General features: G+C 39.7%; 1 long non-coding RNA gene across 2 annotated transcripts in view; it reads left to right on the top strand.

The window, feature by feature from the left end:
- Window positions 1-6,377: 6,377 nt before the first annotated feature.
- Window positions 6,378-10,136, top strand: part of LOC138302122 (uncharacterized) — a 314,660-nt gene continuing 310,901 nt past the window's right edge. For both annotated transcript variants that reach the window (XR_011205288.1, XR_011205289.1), the window contains exon 1: window positions 6,378-6,592. This is a non-coding gene — a long non-coding RNA (uncharacterized lncRNA). The remainder of the gene's footprint in view (window positions 6,593-10,136) is intronic.

The raw sequence follows: 10,136 nt of genomic DNA, 5'->3' as shown, positions 1-10,136 counted from the left end.
CCCTATATAGGAATACAGGAAAACACATAATAAATTCTGGCATAACGTTTTTTTTTTTCCAGCAACATGAAATTCAAAGCTGCCATATTCCATATAAAAATGAAAGCACTGTGGTTCTTTATCAGATGGAATGATTTCTGACCCTGGTGATTTTGCATTCCTTGTACCACACAACTCATAAAAAGGGCCAAAGAGGGGGTGGCATATACCTAAAGGAAGGCATGAAGGAATACCTGAATACCTACAGGAATACCTGAAGGAAGGGCTAAAGAGGGAGCCACATACCTAAAGGAAAGGAAAACATCTGTGGGCTCTCCATTGCGGTTTCTTCCAATGGTACCACTGACTCCCCAGCCACCACACTTTCCTCATCCTTATGTCCACATGTAGGATTTTTTTTTACACACTGCATCCTCTTTCCTAGCCTCTCTTCTACAACCTAGTTTAGCTACACCTTCCTTTACATTATTCACCCTTTCTCCTTCTCATTACTCTCCATATTACTTAATGAATGCCCTCGAAGCCTAGGCCTCTCCAGTGACCCAGAATGGCATTCAAGTGAATTCAAGTGAAAGGATGACTGTAGTACTGAGGGATTCACATTCCAAGACTGCACCTGGATTTGGGATCAACAAGAGCACTACAGATAGAGGATAAGCATTGTTAGAGGTTGAGGTTTAATGCACATCATTAGGCATCATAACACCCATTACTGACAGAGCTATAAAGCCATATTAAGACATGAAGCGCTACTACAAAAGCAGCACATCATTCCCTTATGAAGTGACTCCTGGTCCTGTCTCAAAATACCTGGAATGAATTAGGCAATCAAAGGGAAGGCCATGATGCTACCAGCCCGGGTGGCCAATGCGATAACCATACATGCAGGGTTGGACAGAAGACCCAGCTACATGGAGTGTATATCTCACTGTTCATCCTGAATAATGTAGCCACTACAAAGTTCTGATGAGGTCATATGATGGAACGACCAATGCAATTACCACAATTGGCTTTACAACATGGTAATTAGATGGTATCCATCATTACAACAAATGCACTTACTATGAAACGTTTTTACCATGAAAATGTCTTTACCACACATGCCTTTACCATGAAAGTGTTGTGGTAAAGACATGGTTGGTAAAGACATAAGCATGATTGGAAATGACATGGTAAGTATAAGCCCCTATATACACACACACACACACACACACACACACACACACACACACACACACACATATCTATATTGATATATATATATATATCTTTATATTAAAACATATAAATTAAATATTTTACGTATATATTTGTGGATATGTTTAAATAACTATTACACACACACACATATATATATATATATATATATACATACACATTGCCACAGACAAACCACACCCATCCTAAGCCCCCCTAGTAATTTCCTTACCACCCTAAATCCAATACCAACCTAAAACCTAAAAATGTCCTTACCAACCCAAAACACATACCCACTCTAAACCTATTAAATGCCCTTACACTCTAAAACCCATACCCAGCCTAAAACCTAAAAATACCCTTACCACCCCAAAACCCATACTCACTCTGAACCCGAAAAAACAGCTTTACCACCCCAAAACCCATACCCATCACAAAAACCTACAAAATGCCCTTGCCACCCCAAAACCAATACCCATCCTAAAACCTAAAAATGCCCTTACCACCCCAAAACCCATACCCATCCTAAAACCTTTAAATGCCCTTTCCACCCCAAAACCTGTACCCACCCTAAAACCTAAAGAAGCCCTTACCACCCCAAAACCCATGCACATCCTAAAACCTAAAATTTCCCTTACCACCTTAAATCCAATTCCCCCAAAGCCTAAACATGTTCTTACCACCGCAAAACCCATACTCACATTAAAACCTAATATTACCCTTACCAACCTAAATCCCATACCAACCCTAAAAACTAAAAATGCCCGTACCTCCCCAAAACTCATACCCACCCTGAAACCTAAATATGTCCTTACCACCCCAAAACCCAGACCCCCGAAACCTAAAAATGTCCTTACCACCCCAAAACACATATCCACCCTATATATATATGCATATATATATATCTCTCTATGTATATATATATATATAGATATATATATATATAAACTCTTAAACCACTTAACACTTACCTGCACTTACCTGCAAAACCTTTACATGCATACACCTTTACCATTCATGCCTTTACAAAATAAAATAAATAATACTTACCTTTAAAACCTTAACCATGCATATACATTTACCATTCATGCCCATAGAACGAAATTCGTTGTAAAGGCATCTGTGGTAAAAGTATGTTCGTAGTAAAGGCATACGTGGTAAAGGCATGCGTGGTAAAGGCATACCTATGGTAATTGCATAATTGTAAATGCATTTAATGGTAAATGCATCGTTGTAAACGATGTTTACCATATAATGATTGTCATGGGCTGAAGTCTGCTGAAGAAGAAACATTATGAAACTGGACTAAACCTTGGCATAGTGAATTGTTCTGATTCTTGAGTACCAGCGTGGTCCAGGAACACAGGGAACAGTTCCATTGCCAGGTCACTGAGGTATATTTGACAACCATTTATGGACAAACAGAATGGACACCAACAAGTTGTTTAACATTTGATGGTGTTCCAGCTTCCTTGGGGTCTATCTGCATAAGACACCCTCGCTGCAACACACTCCACACACAATAACATTCACACTAATAAAACACAACAGTGACATTACCATGCCGATTCTTATAGGACATGTGACCTGATAGTAAAGGTAAATTGAGAGGGTTTCACCATAAACTCCTCAGCCTAAAACTACACTCCTGCATACTACAAACAAGAAGCTATATAATATATTGTATAATTTTAAAACAAGTGTCCCACACATTTCCCCTTTAGCAAACGTTCCTCACCAAGTACTTTCTGATTTTGGCTGCTGAACTGAAACCAGGGTTCTCAGGGGGCACAGTCAGGGGTTGCAAAGGGCAAGCCAGCGGTTGCAGCTGTGGCCTGTGGCAACCCCTCAATGACACCCATGCCCCCATGTGAATAATAAATGCCCCAGATGTTCAAGCACAGAGAAAGACTGGATTGGGAAAATATGTTTTTCCATGTTTTTCACTTCACAATTTTGGTTTTGAATTTTTTGCCCATGGAGCCCCATTTTTCTGGACACACAAGCTGCTTTTTGGGGGTCATTTCAGGATAAATGAAAAAATGGACTTTAATAATTCAGTAAATACAATTTTAGTTCTGGGGCGATTAGCAAGATCATTAAATGTGCAGTGATGAAAAAATTTAGAAACGTTGACAACTTCAGATTGGCAACTATGAGATCAATCATGATTGTGAATGAATTATTTTACTAGTGGACTATTGCTGGATATAAAACCTGAAAGATCTGGTGAACCTGGATACATTTTCAGGAGCAATTCATTATTTCTGACATGATTAACCACTCTGCAATCTATTAAAGGCACTTTGGACCATATTTAAACTTTTTGGTGCAAAACTGCGCTAACGCAGATTTGCACCAAAATGTTTTGCGCCAGATTGCGCCAGACGGTGGCCATATTAATGTAATGATGCAAGCTGGTGCTAAGCTTAGGGTAGCGCCACCTAAAATGATGCTAGCTGGCTGGGGGTGGTGGGAGAGGAGATAGAGTTTGAACATCAAAAAATGATGTTAGGCTTGTTAGAGGCAAAGAAAATGCCTTAAACCAGCCTAGCGTCATTTCCTGATGCACAACCATCCATAACACATGACTCCTGTTTTATAAAAGGCAGGAGTCATTTGCACCACCCCAATGGCCAGCAAAGGGGACCAGTGTCATCTGGCCATTACCATTGCACCCACTGCCATGCAGGGGCCCCTTGTTAGGGCCCCCAATGGCATTTTAAAATAAAAACAAAAAATACTTACCTATACTTACCCTACTCACCTGGGATGGGATCCTCCATCCTCTGGTGTCCCTCTGGTGTGGGTGGGGGTGTTCCTGGGACTTGGGGTGGGCACTTGTGGACCCATTCCATGGTGTTTAACCATAGAAATGGGTCCACAGGTCCCCTAACGCCTGGTCTGACCCAGGTGTTAAATAATGGTGCAAAGCAGGCTTTGCCCCATTATTTAGCCCCTTCTCCCACCCGTGCATCATTTTAGCATGGGGGATATATATGGGGCTATCGGGATAGCAGCTTTTTTTAGATGTGAATGCCTACCTTGCATCCCATTGATGCACAGTAGATTCACTCATCAAAAAATTGTGCAAACTCCAATATACTGATGCTAGAAATGTCTAGCGTCAAAATATAAATATGGAGTTAAGTTTGTGCTAAATTTGCTTAAAAAATGATGCAGATTCGATGCAAACAGAGTATAAATACGCCCCTTTTTGTATACAATGATGTAGGAAAAATGTTCTGCCCTTACTGGAGTACCTGAGTAATGACTGGAATTGATTAAAAACAGAGAAGGACATTATTATATTTAATTGAAAAATAGATTAAGTATGGACAATGTTTTTTCTATAATTGTCATAGGATGAAAAAACAATGATGAGGAAACGTAGGTCTTGCATGCATAGTTTTGGCGCCATCTTTCATCAGATTTTACACTCATTTTGGTTAGGTTTGAACATCTTTAGCTGCATAATGTGTGCATATTTTTAATGTATTGTGCTCCTTGGCACAAGAGATGCATTCTTTGTTTTGTATTACAGGTTATAGATTGTGTGTGTATGGTAATGTAATGTTAGAGTTTTATGACTCAATTAAAAATAGTTATTAAATCAAAAACCCCAACTCCACACCCCATATTTTCTCACTGATGACATGAATTGATCCCCATATTGCCCAAGTCGACAAAGTCACTTGGTTTCTGTATCCTACCAGAGTTTGTAATTAGCTCAACTTCATATGAACAGAGGGGGCCTTCACCAGAGCTAGAAGGGAAGGATTTCTAACCGCCTGGTGTAAGGACTCAGTCAATGCACCAATACAAATTAGAAATTCTATTAGACAGCAACCAATATACAACTTGTTGAGGAATACTGTGCACAGAGACTTAATTAAAATAAAAATAAAAATAAAAAAGCTGGAAACAAAGATTGGTTCAAGAACACATTAGAACATCAAACCCTCATTTGTCAATCAATCACATGCTCAAAATAGTAGTATGAAAACAAGAAATGTATAGTTTTTAAAAGGTTTATTTTAAATCCTGGCAAAGTGCATGAAATATAAACCACAATCACACAAAATGTAAAAAGGAAAGTAGGACTGCAAGTCAGGGTCAGCAAAATCCGAAATTACACTTTTAACATGGTTAGCAAGTTTTTAACATCCTAGAAACCTAGTCATCTTCTAGGTTCTCTGTTACATTTCAGCTGGAACTCTAAATAACAAGACTGTGGTTCAATTTTCTTAAGAAAGATCACACAGTATAAATATTTTCATTAGGAGAATAGCAATTCAGCTATTCTTTACCAGAGCTTTGCCCATGAATGAAAAAAGGGGCTAGGCTGAAGGCCAACATTTTATGTTGTGCCTGCACAGCACCTGAGCTGTGCTTGTAAAATCTATTGTATTTAATATAAATCTGAAGAGGGGCTTACATACCTCCCCCCCTTGTTTTCATTGGTTCCTCTGCTAGCCCCCTGATTTTCCTGTTTCTTTTGGCTGTAGCACTATGTTTTTGCATTTACCAATGCTTGTTCCAAATGTTCTTCACTCTTATCTGTGTCCTATGTTCATCTGCTTTTTATGATGTTTTGCAGAGGTTTTGCTCTCCATTGTTCGTATTCATTTTTGCCAATGTCTCTAGTACAGCAGTGCTGTATCGCTCACTTTTTTAACACACCCACTACCACGTTTCCTGAGTTCTTCCTATTTAGTCTGTAAAATAGGACCATTACTGTAGCCTGGCCGGCTCCTGATTACAACTCCCATCAGCCCCTGTGTCCCCTCCTCTTTGATTATCCCTTTTATTTAATTCCTTTGGCCAAAGCCTGGCTCTAACCTGGCTCCACAGCATGCTTGTTCCCTTCTTCCCGACTTTTTCACCAGGCTCAGCAGCTTGACCTCCCATGTCGGCAAAGAGACATGCTATTCAAATATTAAACTTCTTTTATGTTAAGTAACTGTTTTTTTCTAATACGGCACAGTGTATATTTATGCATCAATTACATTTTATATATTTTATATATTTGTATCTGGCTAGTTCACTTATAAAATAATATAATACAACTGTCATTTGAATACACATTGTTCTCATATATTTGTCTGGCTTTATACATCTTTCCAATGCAAAGAACATTTTCTAGGATGACTACCAAATTATTCATCTTATTTTAGGTATGACTGGACGTGTACCTTTCTACAGCGCATGGTGATTTGGACCATGAAGTCCAATTCTTCAGTGGCTTTCAGAGCACCAGCGATTACTACCAACAATATAAGGCAACCATAGCACTCTGCATTCAGGGAGTTCTGGTTGGTTTCCCTGTAGATCAGCATGGCCATGTTTGTGGATCTGAACATTTTGTACGTGTCCACTATGAAGTGTCTTCAAGGTATGGTGGGCATAGTGGTTGGCCGTGAGTACAGATCCTAAGTTACAGCGTAACCACAGTGGTGTTTTCTATACATAGCTTCCAAATTAGGAGTTATAATTTCTGCAATTAATAGTATGGTTTTGCAGAACAATGTTGTGTTATTTGACAGAATGCAGTAGATCAGCAGTGCTCCACGATATTCACTGTATTTTTTGTGCAAAGACGACAATTGCAACTAAGTGTATTTTAAGTATTTGAGAGTCCACCGGATTTCATCCTCCTTACTTTGAGCTTCACTTTCTGCATCAATTACATCACAACGAACAATTATGGTGCAGAGCGTCTCACCTAAATCTCCTTGCACACTATGCATGTTCCTGGTTTTTCAGGCCAGTAAAAATTACTTTGTTGACTTCCATGTAGGATTTGCAATTAATACCACAAGGGCAAAGTCTGTTGTTGGAGCAACTGTGACCTCATGCTTCATGAATCCTTCAATCCTTACTAATTTTAAGCAGGAAGTGAAAGGTGGAAGTGAGTATTCATGCTTGTAAGAGGTTGCAGCAAAATAGCAGTAATAATATATGATATTTGCATGCATTTCCTTTAACTATGGGGTGAGACAGATTACACCGAGACTACAGAGAAAGGGTGCGGCAAGGGACGTAGTAGCAGTTGACTTGTATCTCACATATAGTGATATATTCTTAATCCACCTACTCGAGGTTTCTTCAGCTTAATCCGGACCCTCAACTTTTTGGAACATTAACAACCTTTTGATTAGATACAGACAGTCTCCTACCAGTTTCTTTCTCTCGTCTTGTTCTTCCCCCTCCCAAGAATGAGCCGACTATGGGCCATATTTACAAGAAAGTGGCGCATCACAAGTGATGCACCACTTTTCTTGCAGCCCCTTTGCAACCCCTAAAGCTCCCATGGTAGTGCTATATTTACAATATGGCGCACCATGGCGCATGTTAGGGGCAATAGCATCACTTTTTGGCGCTATTGTAACACTATTCTGGATTAGCGTGAAAAAATTATGCTAATCCATTATAGTGTTAAGAGCCCTATTGAATTCAATGGGAACCTCCTTTTAATGCCTGCTTTAAACAGGCATTCACTCTAACGATGGAATGCTCCCTTTGCATGTATCATGCATATTATTATGCATGATGTGGCGCAAAGGGTTCACAAGGTGGCGCAAACTACCTTGTAAATATGGTGCTATGGTAGTGGCCTGTTAGTGTCACAATTGAGGCAAAAATATTGCTGCAAATGTGGCACTAAGGGGCACAAGGGTCTTGTAAATCTGGCCCTATGTATGAGATGCAGGGGTCGGCTTAGCTCTGAGAGGGCAGGTGTGAGCATCAGCTCATCCGTGCACTCCCGCAGTTTTCTGATGTGCCCTTAATACAGAGCTTACATCACATAAATAGAAATCACCCAAGCTGACAGACCACTAGGGGTAATCCTCTGATGTCACAAGAATCCAAGAAACAAAAACACAGGTGGTCTTCATGCAAGAAAAAGGAAGCAGTGGTGCGACATAGATCTCTGCAGTAAGTGCACACCTTCAAACAGCACAGCACCGACTGTCAAATATATTGATTACAACAAAAACAAGTATTACAAATCACATAGGCAAAACCTCATTCACTAACCGACGCTTTTTAGCACTAGCACTGTCTCCGGTGTGGCCCCCCACTGAAGCTGTTCAGCAAAATACACTTGTGTTACCTCTGATGTGATAGCCCTAGTGCAAAGACCCTTTAACCTATGGTCACATACCTGGGTTTTACCCTATCACCGCTCGTACCTTTGTATTTGCAAAACAGTACTGCACTCAACAAACATGAAAGTATGAACAAGACTAAACAACATGGTGATGTATAGATCATCTCAATTCACATATTGATTATTTCTCCTGTAAATAAAAACAATAAAAGCTTGTCAACCACTACAGTGAGCGTCCATGTTGTGGCAGTGTCCATAACTGAGAACGATAAAATATTTCAGCCTAGATAGTAAGACAAGATAGCAATATTTCTGAAAGTGTCTAAAACATCACACTTTCTAAGAAGAGATGCTAGACTCTGAAAGCAGACATAAAACAAAAATAGAAGTGGCTTGAAGGGGAATTGACACCTGTTCATGACATCTCGGGATTGTTAATTGAAATAACTGCATTTTAAGACATTTATCAGCGCTGAAAGTCAGTTTCAGTTCTTTGCTGCAATGATTTGGTAAAGCTGTTATCATTATTTTGGTCATCAGAAGCAAAAGAAATATGCATGCTACAATGTTTTCTGGTAGCTTTTGAAAATGAAATACTTTGATTTATTTTTTTCAGAAAGTTTAACATTCTTTTCATTTCTGTATTATTTGTTGCTATTTTATGAGGTTGAACAGTAGCATCACAAATAAAGCTTAAAGAAAGAAAAATATATTAAGCAGGCAGTTTTGCCGTTCCTCCTATCTTGCTACTTTGTAAACAATCATGTCATCACTTGCACATTGAGACAGTGATGCCTTTGAGTATAAATTGGGTTGATATCATGTTGAAAGTTATTAGATTCTACATTGTTTATGCATGGACTGTGTAGATGACGAGCAATATTATGGAAAAATATTTTTGTTTTCATTCAACTTGATACTTCGTTATTATTATTCCACCTTCATGTTGGCTATGAATTGCAAACATGGGCATGGTGCGGGAGGGGTGGGAGGCTGCGAATCTTTGGGGGGTGGGGGACAGTTAGCTCAAGGCCAATATATGTATATATATATATATATATATATATATATATATATCTGTGATATGGGAGACTCCCGGACCCCAAGTCACATTCTGCCGGGGAAGACATTATTTTGTTTTAAACCAATGACTGCAAAAGACAAGTTCTGTGTTACCGTTATAGTGTTTTCACACAAGTGGCTTTCGTGAACTACCTTGAGGCCTTTCAAAAATGCCAGGTTTTAAGGTAGGTGGAAAATACGTGTTTGCTAATCAGGATTCTTCACATCATTCATATTCACAGCAGCCCTGTCTAACCACCAGTTACTATTATCTGCTTCACTGCTCTCTGAAGGTGAAATTGCTAGGTTTCACTGACAACGTGTATTCTAGCGATCTCACTGCCGTGTCTGTATTTATCATGAGCCCCCTGTCACACTCGGGCTGCATAGTGTGCTTACCTGCCAACTTGTGGCTACTGCTCTATGTGCAGCCTAGGATGAAAAGTCACTCAGGCCCTCTGCAGGACTCTGCTCTATGGTGTGCTTTCAACTCTCGGAGAGTGATTTCTACATATTTTCTTGGTCTGCCGAGTAGACATGTGAATAGGCTTGTGAGCAAGTAGGCAGGGCTCCACTATATTAGCACATTTCAATGAGATGTTGGTTCTTTTACTCTAAGGGATATTCCCATCTCATCATTCACTGGCTGAGAAGTGGCTCAATGAAGTGTGGTCATCTTGGTTGTGCTCTGGCCATGCGTGCCCCACCTTTTGTTTGATGAGCCAATACAGATATATGCCGAACCAAAAGGCACCCCACCAAC

The sequence above is a fragment of the Pleurodeles waltl genome, chromosome 6 (assembly GCF_031143425.1).
Source record: "Pleurodeles waltl isolate 20211129_DDA chromosome 6, aPleWal1.hap1.20221129, whole genome shotgun sequence".
In the NCBI taxonomy this organism is placed as follows: domain Eukaryota; kingdom Metazoa; phylum Chordata; class Amphibia; order Caudata; family Salamandridae; genus Pleurodeles; species Pleurodeles waltl.
This window is presented reverse-complemented; position numbering and strand designations above follow the sequence as displayed.